Below are 24,455 nucleotides of genomic sequence, written 5' to 3' on the forward strand. Positions count from 1 at the left end.
ATAATATAATATCAATGGCAGCAACATAATAGTGAAACCATATTGTCCCTTTATCATATGTGAGTCACGGTGCTAATCACTTTACATATGCTATATATTAATAACGTAATCCTTAAACTACTCACAGATTTGGAGAAGTTAAGGAACATGCCAAAGCTAAGTTGCATGTAGCAGAGCCAGGATTCAAACCTAGATGTTTTTTTAAGCCCATTCTCTCAATCATTCTAATAGTGCTTTAAATTTGATAGATTCTAAGTAAATTTCGATTAGCATTTCTTCTTCCTCAAAATGAAGTTCAGAGGTTTTGCAGACCTTGTGGTTACTTTCAGTTCAATAATCAACAGCGCAATGGGGGAGTGAGTGGAAATGCCTTCTTTCTTAAATTGGTCTTTCTTCCATTTTTGATAGAGAGGATCTGAAGTTGGCAGCATTTTTAAAGTGCCTCCTTAGTTGGCTTTTGATGTTTGCTGTAGCAAACAGTTTAAAGAAATAGAAGGAAAATTCTACTGAAGAACACCTTTAATATAGGAATCATGGAAAAGTCAAGCTAAATAGAGATGTACTAATGGATCAACGAAAATCAATGCTGCATGTAAATACCAACAGGGTTTAAAAAATAGATTTAGGGGGTATGTGTGCAGGTTTGTTATATGACCATATTGCATAATGTTGTGGTTTGGGCTCTTATTGAAAGCATCACTCAAATAGTGAACATAGTACCTAATAGGTAGTTTTTCAACCCTTGCCCCTGACATCTCCCTCCGCGCTCTTGGAGTCCACAGACTCTGTTGAGAAACAGGCTTTTGTTTTGCTGTGTGGTGTGGAAGAATATATGCCTTTAGATTCTAGGGTGAAAAAGTTTCCATAAACAAATATAACTGTAGGGGTAACTTGACTAGTAGAGTGTACAGTGGAACTTTTACAGCCCACTTTCTGGATACTATAATTCTGTTAATGCGTGAGTATTTTCAAGAGCTTCACTGTTTTATCGTCCCCTTTACACTTTTAGGTCACCCTGAGCTTGCAGTCAACGGGAGACTTCAGGCTTGTTTCAGATAAGCTTCTGTGTAACTGGTACGTCTTCAGGTTCTACGTTGGTGATGGGTTATTTAAACCCACACACTGGCTTTATATATAAATCTACTTAATTACATGTTATTAAATTCAATTTGGCTTTTCATCATGTTGATTTTTGAATCTGATCGATCATGTGATATATTCCCTTTCACCCTCAGATGTGTGACATCTACCACTTACAGCAGATCATATCCTGAGAGAGTTATAGGGCCTCACTTGAATTAGAAATTGCCATCAAGGGCCAGGCGGGGTAGCTCACGCCTGTAATCCCAGCACTTTGGGAGGCCGAGGCAGGCGGATCACGAGGTCAGGAGATCGAGACCATCCTGGCTAACACAGTGAAACTCCATCTCTACTAAAAATACAAAAAATTATCCGGGCATGGGTGCCTATAGTCCCAGCTACTCGGGAGGCTGAGGCAGGAGAATGGCTTGAATCCAGGAGGCGGGGCTTGCAGTGAGTCGAAATTGCACCACTACACTCCAGCCTGGGCGACAGAGCGAGACTCCGTCTCAAAAAAAGAAAAAAACAAAGAAAAATTGCCATCAAGTTTTTATTGACTTACTGATTAGCACTTGCTGCTATACAATGGGAAAGCCAGTTATAAACCATCATGTACATTTTATATCTATAATCCATCTATAATCCATCCACCAGCAGCACACAAGAAACGTTGTCAAATGTTTTCCAGGATTTCACCTAAGTTCCTAGAGCTAAAAAAAAAAAAAAAAAAAAAAAAAAACTTCCTTTTACCTAGTACTGAGGACAGCACCACATTATCCAGCACTTAAGGACCCAAGAGAACCTGTTTCTTAAGTGGTTATTGACGGTTAGACACTTTAAGGTCTTTATGGAATAACATTAGAGGGAACATATGGTATTCTGATATCACTGAGCCCTTTGTAGAGGATTAGCTCTTCGTTGAATTATCACAAGAAGAACAATTTTGTGTAGGATAGTGCTGGAAGGAGACAGGTTTTATCACCACCAATATGAATATTAGTGATGGGCATCCCATCTACGAAGACTCCCAGGCAGCAATAACTGGGCTCTAAAGCTTTTGGAAATTTTAAACTCCATAAGCAATCCACTATTGTACACGTTCTGATCTTATCGACAGCATGCTTTTCTTCCCTCTCAAATGGACTTTTCTCACTTTTCTAATGATAGTATCTTTGTATCCTGTCGAAGTAAATATGCAAAATTTCTGTAATTCTCTTAATACCTATTGGTTGTTTGTAATTCTCTAGTATCTTGGGTATGGAAGGTTTTGGTATGGATACAAATTCAGTCAACCCCTGAAAACAGTAGGGGATAAATGAGACCTCAAAGTTGGAAATGAGGAAGGATAGACTGGATGTTATTGGCATTTGACAGATACGAAGGCTTTTTATAAGATGGAAACCTACCAAGTGTGTAACAACAATGGTTATTTTCACTCCTTTATGTTGCCCATATGGGAAATGAAGGAAAGCATTATTTGTGAAGATAAGTGGTAATGACTTCCATTTCACATTTATCGTTGATTTCTAGATACGAGTTTGTGCATAGGTATTGTAGACAAGAAAAAAAAATTCATGCTATCCCTGGTAGACCAGTTGCCTGAGCATCAACTTTGTTTCCAGAGTATTTTTGTAAAAGAAATGACCCACTGTAGATCTATTTGGGGGTAGGGGTAACAAGTTAAGATAACATTTTCTGACATGTTTCTATAGAGACACAAGCCTTAAGAAGCTGTGTTACAAGAAGACAGTGTAAAGTATTAAAGCAAGCATCCCAGATAGTAGCCGTGCCTAGGAGATTAAAAAGCATGCTGGAGTGCCTAGCTGTCAATCACCAAAACAGACAGCCGTGATACCAGCTGGTCATGGGAAGGTGAAAATTATTGGAGTGAACAGGCAGAAGGTTAAAATTTAGACAGATTAAATTAACCTGGTCAAAGTGCTGACCATCAGAGTGTGGTTATGTGAGTTTGCATTGGCACGAAGACCTGATTTCCAGTCCAGTAGGACAGATATGAATGCCATGTTAGGAGTGGAGCTGGGCCTGTAGTTTCTTGTAGCTAAGCAGCTGTACTGTGGCTGAAAGTGGACAAGTGAGCAGTATTCTTCTCAAAAGCCCACGCAGTCACAAAAGTGTAGGGTATGCAATGGACTGGGTCATCCTTTATTTTGCACACTTGGAGATAAAACTTTCTAGAAGCTAAATGACTGGAACAAGTTTGCTAGCGAGTGGCAAAGCCAAGATGCCAAATACAATCCCTTACCACATATCAAAAAATAATGTGAACAGAAATAGATTCCTACGAAAAACTTGGGTGAGACATTTTTTTAACAGTCCTTAAGAGGATCCACCTCTAGTGAAATATACATTCCAGATTTTTCTGTAACAATCCTGACTTCATAAAAATTTTCCAAAAAGCCATTAAATGTAAAAATCAAATGTAATTTAATATGTACATAAATTGTACTCTTTTATAAAAATAAACTTCCAAATTCATAATTATTTTTCAAGCCATATGTTATTTCTGCTTTGAAAATATGGTTACTTTATTTTACAGTCTGTACTATATTGTGGTAGCTATACTCTAAGAAACCTTTTTCTATCAAAAATTGAGTTTTAAGCATAATTATTTATTGGGAAAAAGGATAGTAAAGAGTTTTAGATCTGTAATTATAGCTATTTTTCCTATAGGAATTTCAATAATAAGAGTTTTAAAATACCTATAAATGTATACTCATAAAACCTTAACATACCTACGTACATTATTCTAGATTATTTCTAACTTTTGCTCTGGAGTTGTGGCTTTTCTTTTCTTTCCACCATGAAAAGTATTATCGATGTAGCATTCTTTCGCATTCTTATCACATTTTCCAATGAATGATACAGGCTTTCAGACACATGTATTGTGGTGATCTAGTTCTTGATGCTGCTACTTCTGTCATTACAATAATGACACATAATGGAACTCTAGTAACAACTGATGTCCGTATACCTGGTTGAATTATGAAAACTTACACTGTTGGCTTTTCTTCTTGCCTGTTATGTATTATTTAAAAAGGAATCCCATAAGAACATTTTTTTTACTCTGTAGGCTATTTAGTTCATTGCCTTCATCATTGTAATATGAAAACATTCATAATAAACAGTTTGATGAAGTTTATTTCAGGTGCTATATTTCCTATAGGCATTTTTCCTTAAACACCAGGAGGTTTAGAAGTTGATACCTATGGCCTGCTTCTAACAGAGTATAAGGGCCTACATGGCAGGTATTCTAATTTCTAATTACCTGCCTGTACCTATGGCTTGATCTTAGTTTTTTTTCTTTCTTTCCTTCCTTCCTTCCTTCCTTCCTTCCTTCCTTCCTTCCTTCCTTCCTTCCTTCCTTCCTTCCTTCCTTCCTTCTTCCTTCCTTCCTTCCTTTTTCTCCTTCCTTCCTTCCTTTTTCTCCTTCCTTCCTTTCTTTTTCTCCTTCCTTCCTTCCTTCCTTCCTTCCTTCCTTCCTTCCTTCCTTCCTTCCTTCTTATTTCTCTCTCTCTTTCTTAATTTTTTTTTTCTTTTTTTATGACAGTGTCTCACTCTGTCACCCAGGCTGGGGAGCTGTGCCATGATCACAGCTCACTGCAGCCTCAACCTCCTGGGCCCAAGTGATCCTCTCACGTCAGTCTCCTGAGTAGCTGGGACTACAAGTGTGCACCAGATAGGTTTCACCATGTTGTCTAGGCTGGCCTTGAGCTCCAGAGCTCAAGCAATCTGCCCACCTTTGCCTCCCAAAGTGCTAGGACTACAGGTGTGATCCACCACACCTGGCTTAATCCTACTTTTTCTACTGTTATTTTTGATTCTCTGAAATTTGCTAATTGTTGACATTTAATGTGTCCTTCTAATTGGCCTTCCATGTTTTTAAAAAATAAAACATAAGGCAAATAGTGTAGGTAAATATTAAACACAGTTTTTAAAGAACAAGGTGAAGTACAGACAATAAATAGACACACAATTTGGTAATGCTGTTGTAGACAGGCCTACGGATACATGGAAAAACAAAGAAAGCAGGTGATACAGCTGGAGGATTCTCTACATTTAATAAGCAGATGTGAACGTGAAGAAGAGCTTATTTAGAGCAAGAAGGTAGCCTATGGTTTATCCAATTCTTTCTGTAGGATCTTGAGAGGAAGCCAGGTTAACAGTGGTCTTCCTTTGCTTCTCACTAAGGAGCTGATGTATGTACACAGCCAGGGTCCCAGGAGGAAACTGCTGAGGGATTTCTTCTGTCCGTCAGTCTTTTCCAATTAGAGATGAAACCGGAGATGAGGTTCCTAGAGACACCTCTGTTTGTGTACACATCCTGGGGGGGGAACGTGAGTGCTTTGGAGAGTGTTGTGACTTTCCTGGGGAAGCTGAAAGCCACTGGGAAGGTGACCTTTGCTGGGTGAAGCAGCAAAGAGCTGACTTTGTTTTATCAGTAGATCCGTTCACTCTGTATTTTAGCTGATTTAACAGTGTAGCCCCTAGAGTAGAGAGCAGAGGAGCATAGTGAAAAAAAGAAAAAGTAACGGTTGTTCCAAGTCATCCTGTTTGCCTGGAGAAGTGAGAAAAATTACATTCTCCTATAAGAGACTTACAGATATTTTATTCTATTTCCTCCTCCTCTTCCTCCTCCTCCTCCTGCCTTCCCCTCTGTATGTGTCTCAATATTTGGTGATAATTGAAACAAAGGAGAATAGTTTGTGATCAGAATGTTGTCCTAAAACATGAGAGACACATGCACAGCAAATATCACATCTAAAATCCCTGCAGGATGTCATGGAGTCTGCCACATGGTCTCCATATAAAGGTTGCCAGTAACCCAAATGGAGCAAGAACCTCTTGCCAACAGACACATGTTTCTCCTTTCCTACAGGAATGAAGTGAAAGTCAGAGATTTATTTGGAAGTAGGTTTCAGAGTGTGTACCTGTGTCTGGCAGTGTGTTAGGCATACGTGAAAGATGCCTTGAAGTTGTTCAAATCCTTTGATTTTCTCCTACTTTATACTCTCATATCATCAATATGAATGCCCTTTTTAATGTCCTATGGTCATTTTGCATTTTTATATTTACAGCTTTGTGTGAGTGACTGTGGAGAGCCAAACTGCAGATTCAGTCAGTAAAATAGTACCTGGCTTATGAGTTCTATGTAACTAATAGGCACAAAGATCCTCTGCTAGTTTGGCTCACTGTGATCACTCAGTAAGAATTCAGTGGGTTTGAAAAGGGTTTCAGTGCCTCCCCCTTATATCTAATTTCATCTTTTTGTGCTCAAGAGCACCAACTTATTAGGAAAGTTTTTCGCCTTGAAATGGAGAAAATCTTTGTTGTTTAAATAATTATTTTTTTTTCCCTTAGCAACAAGATTCTGTTTTATCTCCTTAGAGTCAGGTTGTGTATGGGGACATGGAGGAATTAAAATATATCCTAAAGAATATTTTCAAATATGTTTACCAACAATTTTCCCATATCAGGGTTACCTTGTTTATGAACTTCACAATTATTTTTTGTCACTGTTTATTTAAAATATAGCTACTGCTTTTTTGGAAAGATGTATCCAAGCTTTATAGTAGAATGTGATGTCTTTTAATAGAAATACGGAACACTCTATGACCAAAGAAAAGAAAATCATTAGGTCAGAGTATAAAGATAAGAGGCATTTTATTAAGAAAGAGCATTTGCACTGAATCTTAAGACTTAGGCCAAAAACTTATGTTTTTATCCAGACCTGTAAGTTAGAAAAAGATCCTAGGCAAGAAAAAAGCCAGAGAAAATGAATAGATATGAGGAAGGACCATGAAAAGCTGGTGGAGATGAGTAGCGGATGAAGCGAGGAACTGAGATCAGATTATAAAAAGTTGCAGTGGTCATTCTAAGGAAATCTGGTCTTCATTCAGCGAACAGTGGTGTGTTCCAGAAGAGTACTTAATTAGAGGTGACTGTGAATTAGAAGTTTTTCTTCTGATGCAATGCAAAAAGGATACACATATTAGAAAACAGAAAGTTCAATGATGAGGCCCTCATAAAATCTCCATGAGGGGAATGAGTGCATGAGTTACACTTTTTGCAGAGAAAATGGGTTACACATGAAATTTAGAATCAATTTTGGTGGTAGAAAGAAAAATAAACAATCTAGGTTTTAAGTAAAAAGTTGTTTTGTTTTTACTTTGATATAGTTTTCTTTCATCCCAAACTGTCTCCAAGGTTTAAAATTTTAACTATAATAGTCTACCTATTTTTTAAGTGAACAAGCTGGTAATAAGTAACTAGAGTTAGCTTAAATTTAAAGCTAATTTATTTCTCTATTGAGCTACTATGCCAGTGTGGAAGAGGAAATTATCATCATTGTTGTCATCATCACGCTCACGATCATTGTCTAACATTGGAGCTGTCTGTGCTAACCACTACACATTCATCATCTCACGCGTTTCTCATAATAACCCTTTGAGGCACTACTATTATATCCATTTTAAACATGATAAATTGGAGACTAAGAGAGACTAAATAACTTGCTTAGGGCCACACAGGTAATAAATGACAGAGCTGGGCTTCAGTCTCAGACAGCCTGGTCTTTTAAAAATTAATGTTTGCGTATGCCTTTTTGACACAGGAGCTTATCAGTAGGTTAAATTATATTATTATGACTTCTGTGTCTGTCCAAATCATTTAGGTACATTGTGACTCTGTGGAATTGGAGTTGGGTTACATTTCAGGATAGATGTAAGCCTGCAGGTTGACTGGAATCAGAACCTCAGGGTATCAGAACCTCGGACAGCTCTCGGATCTGTTCTCTGTTGGCAGCTCTGCTTCTCTCCAGGCATCTTCATTTGCCTCTTTTCTACTGATTAGCTTTCCCCCTCTACTTGTCTCTTGGACTCGTTCATATCATTGACTTACACTAGTTCATTCTTCTGATTTCCTAATCCAGAGTTTTGAGATTCGAATCTGATTGCCCAGTTTATCCTTTAATACTTGGGCAGAGGTTTGCCACTGGCTCGTCTGTGCATGGGCTGACTCTGAGTGAAGATTCACTTCTTATTCCTATAATGGGGTCAGGGAAGAAGGAGAAGACTGCAGTTGTAAGCCTTCTCCTCTTAGGTCTGCACCTTCAAGGGCAGTGGGTGGCACAGGCGCTGACAGGTGCCTCTCTAGTTTAAAGGAGGTAGACTGTATCTTGCAAACATACATCACAATTTAAATGAAAGAAATTGTCACAACATTCATTGGTATTTAAAACATTGCATATTATTTAGAACTTGGTATATTCATTGGCACTTATAGCCACAAAAACATATTATCAAGAAATTTTCTCTTATCACAAAATCAGATGCTTCATGTTTTCTCTCTTATTTTTAAGGGAAATTATCAAAGCAGTTTGGGGAGTTTGTAGTGTATGATAATAAATGTGATATTTAAACGATTAAGCCAAATAATGAAAATCTCTTGTTTTTTATTTTCTGCCTTAATAAGATTTATATTTCTCCTTTATACTGTTAGTAGAATATAGAAATTATTATATTTCCTGGCCCTACCAATTTGATTTCTGTCCTTCAGAGTATTCTTAGATTACAGTATAAAAATTCAAAGTCTGAGCAATATTCGTGATCCTATTTTTATTTGTCCTTTATGTGAGAATTCATTAATTACAGTACCTGTATTTTACATTTTGTTTAAAAAATCTTGTGCAAAAGGTAAGGCTATTGGTGATATAACTGTATAGCACTTAAGCACTCCATGATTTAAAAGTATTTCCAAGCTAACATCTTCAGTAGTAGCCATGTTGGTACTTATCATTCTGTGTCATAGGACCCTCAAATTTTCTGACGTTGGAACTTAGAGAATCTCTGAGGGGTGGCTTAGCATCAAGGCCCAGGTTACACATGAGGGGCAACACATGCAGTAGATAATTGAATTCAGGGTGGCAGATATGCTAAACTCCTGCTTATCTTGAATTTATGTAAGTAGGATATTCAAACATCAGATTTTTAATACTCTTTCTTTATATGAGAATCAAATAAGTGGCAGATAAGCTGCTATTAGAGATTAACTTGCTAAAGCAACTTTTAATATCAGTCAAAGAGTGAATATATAGTTAACCAATATCTTGCAACCTCTGAATCTACCAAATAATGGTAGTGGATATGTGTGATTATGTGGAGAAATGAAATAATCCTGAGATGCCTTCTGAATCATTTTGTAAAAAGATTCAGCCACTGACTTATAGGTTTGGCATTGTACACCTAGCGTGTGCTAACTGTTGGGGAGGTTTACTTATAAAGGTGAGAAAGATGTGGTAGAGGTGGCAAGAGACATATATGCCAGCAAAGTGAGAATGTAGAGGACAGAGACATTGCTCTCAGATGGGATAATCTAGACAGGCTTCAGAGAGGAGGGCTTTTGATGAGTTAGGTTTGAGTAGGTGAAATGAGAGGAAGGTCAGTCAAGTGGGGAAAACCATGAGAGGGCAGACATGGAGGTGGAAGAGTTCTCTAAATGCTCAGAGAACAACACAGAGTTTCTTGGGGATGGAGTATAGATTTTGCAAGGGACATGTGGTTAATCAACAATGAAGGCAGATTGGAGCCAGTTTGTGAGGAGCTTGAATTAGAGAACGGCGGTTTGGACTTTATTCCACAACTCATGAGCGAGAATTATACACTGTCAATCAGTGCCACATTTTTGAGCCCTGATTGAGCTATGTCCTTAGAAGTCTATCTGGCTACTATGTGTATAATAGATTATACAAGGTTATTTAGGATTACAGTTATTAGATCTAGCTACAGTTTATTCTTTATGGTTGGTAGTAAATATATAACATATGTCTTAATTCTGAGACCTAATTGAAGCAACCATAACCTCCCAGCACAAATGACAGTGTTCTATGGTTTGAGAAAGAGAAGTTTGAAAGATTTGAAAGCTGAAATAGTTAAAAAATCTTTTAATCTGTATGAAGATTTTTCAGTATGCCTTTGGAAAGTGAATCTTATGTGCTCACCCAACCTCATATCTGTGGGAGTGCATGGAGTCCGAGTGAGGTGGAAGGGGGATCGAGTCTGAATCCACCTGGGGACTCCAAATTGCTCGAAAACAGAAAGCTGTGGGGATAAAATAAAAATAAAAATAAAAAAAATAACTACTTGTGCTTATTGGTTCTTCTATAGAGAGACAATTTTATTTCTTCAGCTCATTTCTTTGGAAGATAGGAAGAGCAATTATGTTCAAAGTTGAGATGTCAAAAAGTGACTTTGTTAGTCCACAAGAGTGGAATCCAAAAGGATACTTCTCTGTCATGATACAATTTAAGAAGAAATTTATACTACCTACTCCCCCTACCCCAGCTACAAACTGAATTTGGGAAATAATACTTTCACACCAGTTTTAAAAGTTTATTAAATCTTCATAAAAATCTTCATAAAATTATCTTTTCCAATTCTATACTTTCCAATTCTACACTCACTATAGTGAGTGACAGTCAGTGTGTCTTCCAATATTCCAGTGGGAACCTTTGTTCATAACAGCAGGTTTCGCTCTTTTTTTATGCCCATTCTAATCACGTAACATTGATTATTTACAGTGATGATATTAGGGAATTGTCCAGTGCAGCCTCTGTTGTGCTTTGTGTTGTAAATACAACTACATTTTAGTTTAATACATTGTTGGAACAAAGAAGGCTTGTCCCCACACCCCACACCACCCCTTTTCGTTCCTGCTACGGAAAGTGCATGCTTCAACGTAGCACTTAGAGCACTACTGCAACGGTGGATTTGCCTGACTATTCCCGTTAGTCTCAGTTTGTTGAGGAAAGAAGCACTGTTCCTCCTTTCCATGTTCTAGTGCCCAACACCAAATCTGGCATGTACAATGCCATCAGTTAATTCTTATTGAATGATACTATTTAAATAAATGTATAGATTGAATTTATGTAGATAACACTCATCCTTTTTAGGGTGTCAAGACACCTACTTTGTTTTTACTACTGTAGTCAAACAGCCAGTCACTTAAGTGAGAGAAAACAAAGAGGTCAACTATTTGTTGAAATGATGGAAATGTCAAAGTTGCTTATCCATTCATTCATTTCTTTATTCAGAAGGCACTGTGCTTTGCTAAATCACTTTCCACAGTTATTATAGTGTGATAGTGCTTACTGTTGATGAATGCATTGAGGGCTGTCTCTGAAGGATGAGCATGTGTATTGTAGCGGAGAACTCAAAGTGTTCCTGGAGAAGGTTTTGAAGGAAAACTCATAGTTACGTGATGAATATAGAGCAAGGGGCCTAATGTATCAGCAACAGCACCTATTAGGGCACAGAGTTGGAATTAGCATGATGCTTCAGGGAACTACAAGTAATTCAGCATGGTTGTGAAAACACAGGGAGCGTAGTTAGCTTCTTTTGGGCATTTTCAAACTTTTTTTTTTTTTTTAAACATGGAGTCTCACTGTGCCACCCAGGCTGGAGTGCAGTGGCACAATCTCGGCTCACTGCAACCTCCACCTCCCGGATTCAAGCAATTCTCCTGCCTCAGCCTCCTGAGTAGGTGGGATTAACGGTGCACACTACCAGGCCCAGCTAGTTTTTGTATTTTTAATAGAGGTGGGGTTTCATCATGTTGGTCAGGTTGGTCTGGAACTCAGCCTCCCAAAGTGCTGGGATTACAGGCGTGAGCCACCGCACCCGGCCTTCAAACTTCTTCTTTTTTTTTTTTTTTTGAGATGGAGTCTCGCTCTGTGGCCCAGGCTGGAGTGCAGTGGTGCCATCTCAGCTCACTGCAAGCTCTGCCTCCCTGGTTCATGCCATTCTCCTGCCTCAGCCTCCCGAGTAGCTGGGACTATAGGCGCCCGCCACCGCGCCCGGCTAAGTTTTTTTGTATTTTTTTTTTAGTAGAGATGGGGTTTCACCGTGTTAGCCAGGATGGTCTCAATCTCCTGACCTTGTGACCCACCCACCTCTGCCTCCCAAAGTGCTGGGATTACAGGCGTGAGCCACCGTGCCCAGCCTCAAACTTTTTAAAGACAAAAATTAAATTATAAAGCATTTTCTGGAATATGTTTAATGAGTAAAGTGAGATATGATTATGTTATCTTTTTAAAATTTATGTTTTTAAAAATAAACTTCTGGGTGGGTCAGGCATGGTGGTTCATGCCTGTAATCCTAGCATTTTGGGAGGCTGAGGCAGGAGGATCGCTTAAGGCCAGGATTTTGACATTACGGTGAACTACAATGGAGCCACTGAACTGCAGCCTGGATGACAAAGCAAGACCCTGACCTTAAAAATAATAATATTATTAATGAAGTTTTATTTCTTCATCCCAGGAGTATTTCACAATCATTATGTAAACTTTGGAAACATCACCTTTAATCCCCCCATTTAGAAGCACTACTACTATTAATATATTGGTGTATTTTCTTAGGGTATTTTTATACCAACATTTAACAGGCACTATTAACAGTAAAATCTATATTCTTGTATTTTTCTTTTATATTAGCATTTCATGTTTACATTTCATGGATGTATAACATGGGAAAATCAGTCAAGTCACATTTTCATAATCAATCATGATTTAATGACTTTTATTTTAGAAAGGGAGAAGAAAACTAACATTTATTGACACCCCATGAGGATTTTTATATTAAATATTATCAGTCAACCAAGTTAAAGCTGCCAGAGGCAACCACACTACAATGTCTAGAGGGTAAGAAATGGTTATGGTGCTATCACATCTGTATGGATTTCAGATTGCAGTTCAGGTTGTTCATTTAATCATTTTAACAATCTGGTGAAACATCTGAAAAATCACACATGATCCACATGTCTTCCTGAGGAGTAATTGCCATCAACTGCAATTAGAGTCCTTCATTTGATCACCTTTTTCTACTTTTTTACTTGGTAAAAAAAGTTAAGTGTCATGCGTTTCTAAAAGGTTAAGTCCAGGAAGCCTTTTGTAAATGAAGCAAATCGAATATGTATTGCTTTATAATAATTAAAATATAAGTGTTAATCATTTTTGCTTATAAAACAATAGTTCTACATTGAAAGTACTCAGGATAGGCTCGGCATGGTGGCTTATGCCGGTAATCCCAGTACTTTGGGAGGCTGAGGCAGGTGGATCACCTAAGGTCGGGAGTTCGAGACCAGCCTGACCAACGTGGAGAAACCCCATCTCTACTAAAAATACAAAAGAAAAAGAAAAAGATAAAAAGAAATTAGCCAGGTGTGGTGGCACATGCCTGTAATCCCAGCTACTCGGGAGGCTGAGGCAGAAGACCAGGAGGCGGAGGTTGCGATGAGCCAAGATTGCACCCTTGCACTCCAGCCTGGACAACAAGAGTGAAACTCCATCTTGAAAAAAAAAAAAAAAAGAAATTTCTCAGAATAGAAGCCTTTTAGACGCTGGCAAGGGCATATATGCACATAGAATACTTTAAAATGATGTCACATATAAGAAATGACTTTTTAAAGTGGAGAGCTCTTTGATGTCATCTACATGATAGATTCCAACAAAGTCTCATTTTATACTTAGTGTGAAATATTATCGATGTCTATAATTTTATCATTATTTTAAAAACTGAGATACTTCCATTAGTGTGTGATTGCTGGATTCCAGTATTGACCAAACAATTTTAATCTTTTGTCTATATATGTCTTTACTTGCCTATTTCTATCAGAATGATTACTCTCTAGTTAGGACCTCCTGAGTGACAGGGGATATGTCTATAACACATAGACAAATGTACTATTCAAGGAGTAAGTATTATGCTCAACCTCTCAGTTGAGAAGGTGAAGTGAGTGAGGGGCACCAAGATGGCCAGAGATGGTTTTCATGTGGAAAACCCAAGAAAGGATTTTGTTTATGTGGAAAAGCCAAGGCCTTGAAAGGAAATCTCAGAAGAACTGGGAAGGCATATGATTCAGTGTTTACTGCCAAATGTTATCTTCTGCTTTGGCAAAGGAGATGATGATATTATTGTCCCTGTAAGATATATTTAGAACCTAAAAATATATCAAACAGCGGCAACTGATGAGTGGCCAAGAAGCTGAAGTCTGAAACCTTGATAATCCAAAAAGATACATCTAATGATGTCAGCAACAGAGATGTTTATTCCACGATATTTTAAAAGGGTGCATATTTTGATGTGCAGATAACCACTGATGATCTTTCCTCCCCAAATTCATTGCTGGAATCCTGGGTGGCTGGGCATGGAGTCCTGATTGTCATGGGTTCTCAGCGAGACCTTAAGAAGCCTGCCTCAGGATTCGGGATTTGATTCAGCTGAAGAGTTGGCAGTAGCTTCCTTCATGCACGTAGGGAGATGTAAGAAAAGAGGAATGCAGAAAGTAAGGGTAAGGTCCTGTCCCCATATTTGGCTCCAGATAATTCTAACAAGTTGTTTTCTGGAGACCAAGCTACAATGGTGTGTTGGAGCTGGCTTGTACTGTTTCACAGAAGCCAATTGCTAAATTCTTAAGAGTTCATGTGTTGGCTGTTAAACACAGCATGTATTAAGTATTCAATTATATAAACTATATAAATTATATAAATTCATTAAATTGTATTAAATGGAAGTAATAGCCAAAACTTGTATCTTTCTAGTTTTTTACTCCATTTACAATTATCTGCGCTTTTGAGGTTGTTTACATCTTGTAAATAAACTGCTCATTTCTTCCCCTCTCTGGGTTCCATATCAAACACTGGCAGCTTGAGATCAGCTTCCGAACGTGTAAATACTTTTGTTAGTGTTTACCCCAGGGAAATCAGCAAACACTACAAATCAGTGCTTGATTGATTATTTTATTAGCTGTTAAGACTTCAGAAAGTGATGGAGAAAATGTTAACATTGCAAATATAAACTTAAAAGTGCATAATGCCTTTCACTATTATGTATTACTTTTCACAGCAGTGAACACATATATTATTCTGTATTTGAAAACTATTAAACTATCTGATTCAACAACAAAAAAGGGGCTCATGTCATTGATAAACAAATGGAATTTTGACTTTCATCTTCTGAAAAATTGAAGAAAAGGGGACACTTCTATACTCAATTTATGAGGCCGGCATTAACCCAGTACAAAAGCTAGACAATGGTATAACAAAAAAAGAAAACTACAGGCCAATAGCTGTGATAAATATGGATGCAAAGATTCTCAAAACAATACTAGTAAACCGTCTTTACCAGGACATTAAAAGGATCATGCACTATGACCAAGTGGGATTTATCGTTGGGATGCAAGAATGCCTCACCACATGTTTGGTACTGTGAAATATATACATTTGGTCTTCCATCAGTCTCCTGAATACAGCTCCTCAAATCCTGGAATCTCCAAAGTATTAATTATCTTTTTATGCTAATGAGTTGACTGATGGCTGGCTACCCTATATAGCGTTAGGATGTGGGGACTGGTCACTGGAAAGACCAAGATATGATTAGAACGTACGAACTTTCAGCCCCATCCTTGCTCCCCCACCTCCAGGGAGAGGAGAAGGGCTGAAGGTTGAGCTGGTTTTCAGTGGCCAGTGATTTAGTCAATCATGACTGTGTAACAACACTCTCCACAAACTCCCAAAACCTGGGTTCAGAGAGAGGTGAACACTTGGAGGTTCCTGGAGGGTGGCATGGAAACACTATCTCTAGGTAGATAGTGGCAGGATTGTACTGGAGGACAGCTGGTGTCTGCTCAAGAATTGATTGCTTGCTTGATGTGTGGGGAAGAACCCCCCACAATGAGTGTCAGAAGCATGTTATGAAAGTAGAGTAGGAGAAACTAAGTTTGTTTTTCTACTGCTGTGCCACCTGCAGACCAATTAACGTGATTCAGTATATCAACAGGTTGAAGGGAAAACAAAATCACCATCATCTCAAAAGATACAAAGAAAGCATTTTATAAAATGTAACAAACTTTATTGATAAAAATGCTTAATAATATATGTGTAGAAAGAATTCATAATAAAGGCCATATATGAAAATGCCATAGCTGACATCGTACTCAATGGTAAAAAACTGAAAGCTTTTTCTCTAAGATCAGAAAAAGACAAGGATGCCTACTGTTGACACTTCTATTCAGCATAGCACTAGAAGTCCACGCCAGGGCAATTAGGGAAGAAAAGGAAATACAATGCATCAAAATCAGAAAAGAAGGAATAAAATTCTCTCTTTTCACAGATGACGTGACCTTATATGTAGAAGATCCCAGAGACTCCACAAAAATTGTTAGAACTTGGAGCAGGAAAATTAATAAGTGGGAGTTGTTCGTATTATGGAATGTATTTAGCTAAAATTAGTAAAAAGGAATAACATTAAAGACTACATTCAAATGTTTAGTACCACAAGAAAGTGGCTTGGTTATCACTATCTTTTTTTAATCATTAAATTTTTAAAATGTATTTTCCCCCAATTCTGAAATTTCAAGGCTATAGGTCTTAGCTATTATCAGATATCAGACAGTTGTTGACAGGAGAACACTGCTGGGGAAAATGCAAGGTGTAGGAGGTCCACTTTAAGTTAATTACAAAAAACAAAAATTGACCACTATTCAACTTAAAATAATTCAAGGTGAAGCTTCCCTTTTCATTCTTAGGTTGATCTTCGGCTGTTATTAAAACTATCTTGATTTCTGGCACTCCTGTCTCCCTCAGCCCCAAGTCAGATCTTGCCATTTTCTGCATCTGAAAAAAAAAAAAAAAAAAGCTACTACTGTTTCATTGTTTAAATAAAATATCTTGAAGCCATTCTTGATGCCATCCTTTTTCTTACTCTGTCTTCAACGTCAACAAGTTCCCCTGGTTCTACCTTTAAAATCTATCACGACTCTACTCACTTTAAACCATTTCTACTGCTACTACTATCATTTCTTGCACAGACTATTGCAAAGGGCTCCCAAGTGGCTCTCATAGTTCCTACCTTCTATCTGTTCCCCACAGTGCAGTGAAAATGATCTTTTAAACATTTGAGTTAGCTCACGCTACAGCCTACACAAAAGCATCAGTGAATTCCCCTTCCTCTGGCCTACATATTCCTATGGTATCTAGGCCCACCCATTGCTCTGCTTCTCTTACCAAATCCCCTGCAAGGAAGGGGATTTGTATATTTCTGATTCCCACTGCTCTCTACTTTTGTTCACAACACTTTTTACTTTCTAACAGTATATATAATTTATGTATTAGAGGCATAGCTTGGATATATTGCAGATTTGGTTCCAGATCACCTCAATAAATGAATATCACAATAAAGCGAGCCACACAAATTCTTTGGTTTCTGAGTGCATATAAAAGTTAAGTTTATACTACACTGTAGTCTAATAAGTGTCAAGGAACATTAAAGCTAAAAAAAAAAAAAAAAACAGTGTACATACCTTAACTTAGAAGTTCTTTATTTCTAAAAATTGTTCACAATTTTCTGTGCCTTCAGCAAATCTTTTTCCTTGTGGAGGATCTTGCCTCAATGTTGATGGCTGTTGACTGAGTAGGGTGGTAGTTGCTGAAGGTTGGAGTGGCTGGGGCAATTTCTTAAAATAAACGACAATGAAGTAAGCCGCACTGATTGACTCTTTCTTTCACAAAAGATTTCTCCATTGCCTGTTATGCTGTTTGAGAGCATTTTATCCACCGTAGGACTTTCAAGATTGAAGTCAATTCTGTCAAGCCCTACTACTGCTTTATTAACTAAGTTTACGTAGTATTTTTAAATCCTTTCTTGTCATTTCAAAAATGTTCATAGCATCTTCACTAGGAGTAGATTCCATCTGAAGAAAACACTTTTTTTGCACATCCATAAGAAGCAAGTCCTCATCTGTTCAAGGTTTTTCATGAGATTACAACAATTTAGTCACATCTTCAGCCTCCACTTAGAATTCAAGTTCTCTTGCTATTTCTACCACATCTGCAGTGACTTCCACCGCTGAAGTCTTGAACTCCTCAAAGTCATCCATGGGGTTTGGAATCAACTTCATGCAAACTTCTGTTAATATTGGTATTTTGGCCTCTTTCCATGAATTATGAAAGTTCTTAATAACATCTAGAAAGGTGAATCCTTTCCAGAAGGTTTGCAATTTTCTTTGCCCCGATCCATCAGAGAAATCACTGTCTACATAGATAGATGTTATTATACATCCATCTACATATAGACTTACAAAATGTATTTTTTTAACTTATAAGACTTAAAGTAGAAATTAACTCCTTGATCCATGGGCTGCAGAGTAGAAGTTGTGTTAGCACGAAAACAATGTTGATCTTTTTACAGATCTTCATCAGAGTTCTTGGGTGACTGTGAGCATTGTCTGGGCTTTGTTGCTCCACTGAGAGCACAGGCAGAGTGGATTTAGCATAATTCTTAAGAGTCCTAGGGTTTTTGGAATGGTCAATGAGCATTGGCATAAACTTAAAGTCACCAACTTATTTTTTATTATTATTATTATTATACTTTAAGTTCTAGGGTACATGTGCATAACGTGCAGGTTTGTTACATATGTATACTTGTGCCATGTTGCTGTGCTGCACCCATCAACTCGTCAGCAAAATACTGGCAAACCAGATTCAGCAGCACATCAAAAAGCTTATCCACCATGATCAAGTGGGCTTCATCCCTGGGATGCAAGGCTGGCTCAACATTCGCAAATCAATAAACATAATCCAGCATATAAACAGAACCAAAGACAAGAACCACATGATTATCTCAATAGATGCAGAAAAGGCTTTTGACAAAATTCAACAGCCCTTCATGCTAAAAACGCTCAATAAATTCGGTATTGATGGAACGTACCTCAAAATAATAAGAGCTATTTATGACAAACCCACAGCCAATATCATACTGAATGGGCAAAAACTGGAAAAATTCCCTTTGAAAACTGGCACAAGACAGGGATGCCCTCTCTCACCACTCCTATTCAACATAGTGTTGGAAGTTCTGGCTAGGGCAATCAGGCAAGAGAAAGAAATCAAGGGTATTCAGTTAGGAAAAGAAGAAGTCAAATTGTCCCTGTTTGCAGATGACATGATTGTATATTTAGAAAACCCCATTGTCTCAGCCCAAAATCTCCTTAAGCTGATAAGCAACTTCAGCAAAGTCTCAGGATACAAAATTAATGTGCAAAAATCACAAGCATTCATATACACCAGTAACAGACAAACAGAGAGCCAAATCATGAATGAACTTCCATTCACAATTGCTTCAAAGAGAATAAAATACCTAGGAATCCAACTTACAAGGGATGTAAAGGACCTCTTCAAGGAGAACTACAAACCACTGCTCAGTGAAATAAAAGAGGACACAAACAAATGGAAGAACATACCATGCTCATGGATAGGAAGAATCAATATAGTGAAAATGGCCATACTGCCCAAGGTTATTTATAGATTCAATGCCATCCCCATCAAGCTACCAATGAGTTTCTTCACAGAATTGGAAAAAACTGCTTTAAAGTTCATATGGAACCAAAAAAGAGCCCACATCTCCAAGACAATCCTAAGTCAAAAGAACAAAGCTGGAGGCATCACGCTACCTGACTTCAAACTATACTACAAGGCTACAGTATCCAAAACAGCATGGTACTGGTACCAAAACAGAGATATAGACCAATGGAACAGAACAGAGTCCTCAGAAATAATACCACACATCTACAGCCATCTGATCTTTGACAAACCTGAGAGAAACAAGAAATGGGGTAAGGATTCCCTATTTAATAAATGGTGCTGGGAAAATTGGCTAGCCATAAGTAGAAAGCTGAAACTGGATCCTTTCCTTACTCCTTATACGAAAATTAATTCAAGATGGATTAAAGTCACCAACTTCATTAGCCTCTAACAAAAGAGTCAGCCTGTCCTTTGAAGCCAGGCAATGACTTCTCCTCTCTAGCTATGAAAGTCCTAATTGGCATCTTTTCCCAACAGAAGGCTGTTTCATCTACATGGAAAATCTGTTATTTAGTGTAACTACCTTCATCAGTTCTCTTGGCTAGATCTTTTGGGTAACTTACGGCAGCTTCTTCATCAGCACTTGCTGCTTCACTTCGTACTTTTATGTTACGGAGATGGCTTTTTTCCTTAAACCTCATGAGCCAACCTCTGCTAGCTGTCAAATTTTCTCCTGTGACTTCCTCACCTCTCAGCCTTCATAGGATTAAAGAGAGTTAGGGCCTTGTTCTGGATTAGGGTTTGGCTTATGAGAATGTTGTGGCTGGTTTGATCTTCTATCCAGACCACAAAAACTTTCTCCATATCAGCAATAAGGCCATTTCACTCTCTTATCATTTGTGTGTTCACTGGAGTAGCACTTTTAATTTTCTTCAATAACTTTTCCTTTGCATTTGCAACTTGGCTGTTTGGCTTATCTTAGCTTTCGACATGCCTTTCTCATGAAGCTTCAGGCTTCTAGCTTTTGATTCCAAGTGAGAAATGTGTGACTATTCCTTTTACTTGAACACTTAATTGGCCTAAATTTAATGTTGTCGTGTCTCAGGGAATAGAGAGGCCTGAGGAGAGGGAAAGAGACAGGGCAATGGCTGGTTGGTGGAGCAGTCAGAACACATACAACATTCATGGATGAAGTTTACCATTTTAAAGGTGCGTGGGTTTTGGTACCCTAAAACGATTTCGGTGGTAACATCGAAGATCACTGATCACAGATCACCATCACAGATACAAACAAGTTTGAAATACTGTTGGAAGAACTACCAAAATTTGACACACAGACACAGAGTGAGCGCCTCCTGTTGGGAAAATGGCACTGATGGCCTTGCTCAGTGCAGGGTTGTCACACACTTTCAGTTTATAAAAAGTGTAATATCTACAAAGTGCATTAAAGCAAGCACAAGGCCTGTATATGTATCAATGTGCAATTGTTTGTAGTCTGTTTATCTCACTAGAATGTAAGTTGCATGAAGACGATTACCTTTTTGTGTTTTGTTCGCCAGTGCATCTGCAATGCCTAGAATGGCACCTGACACGTTACAAATGTGCAATAAATATTTACTGAGTGAATCAAGATTGGAAATGAAAATTTGTTGAATGATTGGAGAATGAAAGTGAAATCTCCCCATATTTGGTAATCCACTGGTTATTGATCTTAATTTCCTAATCAAATGTCCTTTGTGAGGTTCAAATAATATGCTGAGGAAGACAGAGGTGTGATGAAATTCATGTTTGAAGCCATTAATTTTTCAAACCATCAAATGTTCATCTATTTGCTGATATGTTTCTTCCGTGTATGTACTCCTTTTAAGTACCAGGAGCAAAGAGAACCAGCTGATTTTCAGGTAATTATTTTGGGATTTGTTTTCCAATTTGGGGACACAGTTCACGATACAGTCAGTTCTGCTATAATGCTCATTTGAAAACAAATTTTTTCCAACACAATTGATATCTTAGGGAGCAATTCTCAAGCAATGTGAATTTCATGATTGTTTTTGCATGGTTTCTCTTGTGAGTGAATGAAAAAAACTGCACCCAACTGAATTGAGTCCCATAGAAATACGTAAAATGCCCATTTCTCCAACATCTACCAGCTACCTCACAGTTCAGGCCTTGAATATGAGCATAGCACCTCCTACTGGCATGACAGCTCTCCAGCTTCAGACAATCCTCTTTCTACCACTTTCCAGTAACTCACAAGCTTTAGCTCTTGCAGTGCTCACTTCCATGAGCCAACTTTCAGGTCTTTGTCAGGATAGAAACTATGTATTGTCTTGAAAATACAGAACTATTGTAGTATGTATGTATTTCTTAGCCAATTGGTGAAACACGGTGCTGCCATTTTTATTTGGTTTCTATCTTTGTTTTATATGTGACACAGATAAAATTTTTAGAGTGTTGCACCATGTTTCTTTTCTCTTAAGCTCTGAGGTTTTTATTGCTCAATTTTCTGTGGTGTGTGATTTTCAGGAATGCCTAAGTTGTTATAGAAAAGCAAATTGTGTTTTCAAAGGATACTAACAAAATATCTAATAGTAGCAATACTTTTAATTGTCTTATGCTTTTCAACCTTCAGTTTCATTTTTATCTCTTTTAAATTTTTATAACTGCTTTGTGGAAGCTATTTTATACGCGAGGAATCAAAAGATGACAGAAGATGAAAACTTTGTTGGTCAAAAATTAGTCCGTGTCAGAACTGTAGTCAGACCCAATCCTCTGTCTTCCATTGCATTCCACCAACTCCAGGGATCAAGATGAGAGGATCCTGGCTAATTTCTTTGACCACTGTCTTGCAAATGTGCATTGCGTAGCCTTCTTTGGGGAAAAAATATTCCTGATAGCCAAGTGAACCCCTTTGATTGAATAGTGAATTTTAAAAAGCAACACAAAGAACTTAAATTAAGGATCTAAAAATTGCAGGTTAACAGCACATTTAATAGGAAATAGGACAGTTCTGAATTAGGTAAGAGAAGCATTTAAGGCTGAGAATGATTCACTTATCAGTCACTGCTATAAGCTCCTTTACATGGGCAGTCATTGACTCCCTGGTAATTTTATGATACCCATCATATTGTTCTGGATTTTTATCACTTTCATGACTGTAGTGGGCAGTACATTGGTTAAAAAAAAAAAAGACATAGTCCTGTCTTCTTGTGTTGCATAATTTTTTCTCTCACCACACACACACAAACACACTCACACACACACACTCACACACACACACAAACACACTCACACACACACACTCACACACACACACAAACACACTCACACACACACACAGACACACTCACACACAGGCAGACACACACATTCTTACACTCATACACTCACAGACACACACACACACACAGACACAAGCTCACACTCTCTCACACACACACACACTCAAACACACACTCTCACACCTGTCTTCTGTAGGTCTTCATATACACTGTTTCCTAAGATAAATATTCTTACAGAACATGGTAGACTTGACTACATTAGAAGATAGGGCGCTACTCAGAGTCAGTTTCTCAAGTTCTTGACTTTTTTCCATAAAGAGAAAAATGACCACAAGTATTGGCTTATTGTCTTCTTGTAATGAAAGTTTGACTGGAAAAGAAATGACCTTTTAGACATCTAGAAGTAGCAAACATGTTGTCTTCCTGAGAAATATACCTTATTGTAATGGAATATTGCTTACAGAACAGCATCAATGTCATTTTTGAGCTGACACATTTCTTATCCTGCTCTGGAATGCTAGCTTGTGAATAGCACCGACCATAGTGTTACAGTGCCACTCGCTAGAGTTATTCAGGATACTTTGCCAGTTTGACAAATTGATTCTTTTAAATTAAATTGAAAGGAATCTGGGCACTGTGTCATAAGCTGTTGAACGAAGGCAATCATGGTGATTCTTGAATCTGTGCTACTTCAATGCACATGTTAAGTGCAATGCTGTAAAATGAGATTAATTCTAACATTTGCATTTTGCCTTGCTTCCTATGCCAGAGAAGCAAATGTCACAATCTGCATTCCTTTCCTAAATTTTCAGTAAACCAGGACTCCTTTACAGGAAAAGGTACTGTGAAATGTAACATTATAACACAATGTTCCTCAAACCTGTACATTCTACCAAGTTTACATAGAGCATTCTAGTAACACTTTAAAGGATGAGTTTATTGTCTATATCTTCTGTATCGAGTGGCAAATGTCAGATGCCTGGAATCTTAACACCAGATGCCACAGCATTTGAAGAATTTCTTTTGGTAGTGAACTTTCTTTACAGCAGCCTACAATATGGCCAGGGCAATTGGATTATTTCTGTTTCTCATAGACACCTTATGTTGTTTATTCTTGTCATTTTCTTTTCTTTTTCTTTTTCTTTTTTTGAGATGGAGTTTTGCTCTTGTTGCCCAGGCTGGAGTGCAATGGTGTGATCTCGGCTCATTGCAACCTCCGCCTCTTGGGTTCAAGCAATTCTCATGCCCCCCGAGTAGCTGGGATTAGAGGTGCCCGCCACCACGCCCGGCTAATTTTGTATTTTTAGTAGAGACGGGGTTTCGCCACATTGGCCAGGCTGGTCTCGAACTCCTGACCTCAGGTGATCCACCCACCTCGGCCTCCCAAAGTGCTGGCATTACAGGCGTGAACCACCATGTCCGGCCTTATTCTTGTCATTTTCTATAGACTACTTGCATTCCTTGAATATTGCAGGAGAGGTTATTGTGAGAGATACAAAGAAAATACGATGACCAGTTTTCGTGTTCTTCTTTTGGCCATGCGTTCACTCACGAATACCACTCTCATGTAGCTGATCGCTGTCCTCGGTTTAGAGATGACAGAGGGCAAAAAGACAAGTGAGACCTGATGTTCTAAGAAGTAGTTCCTGCAATTTTTTTAAAAAATTTAAACATTTTTGGGGGAAAAAACTCTGCATTAGCTAGCTTTCTGTTAATGAATCCTCCTC

The 24,455-nt window shown here is 38.1% G+C and overlaps 1 protein-coding gene across 11 annotated transcripts in view; it reads left to right on the forward strand.

Moving 5' to 3' along the window:
* RGS7 (regulator of G protein signaling 7) overlaps positions 1 to 24,455 on the forward strand; it is a 564,000-nt gene that overhangs the window by 26,161 nt on the left and 513,384 nt on the right. The gene's annotated exons all lie outside the window — the stretch shown is intronic.

This window comes from Macaca fascicularis, chromosome 1, assembly GCF_037993035.2.
Source record: "Macaca fascicularis isolate 582-1 chromosome 1, T2T-MFA8v1.1".
Classification (NCBI taxonomy): domain Eukaryota; kingdom Metazoa; phylum Chordata; class Mammalia; order Primates; family Cercopithecidae; genus Macaca; species Macaca fascicularis.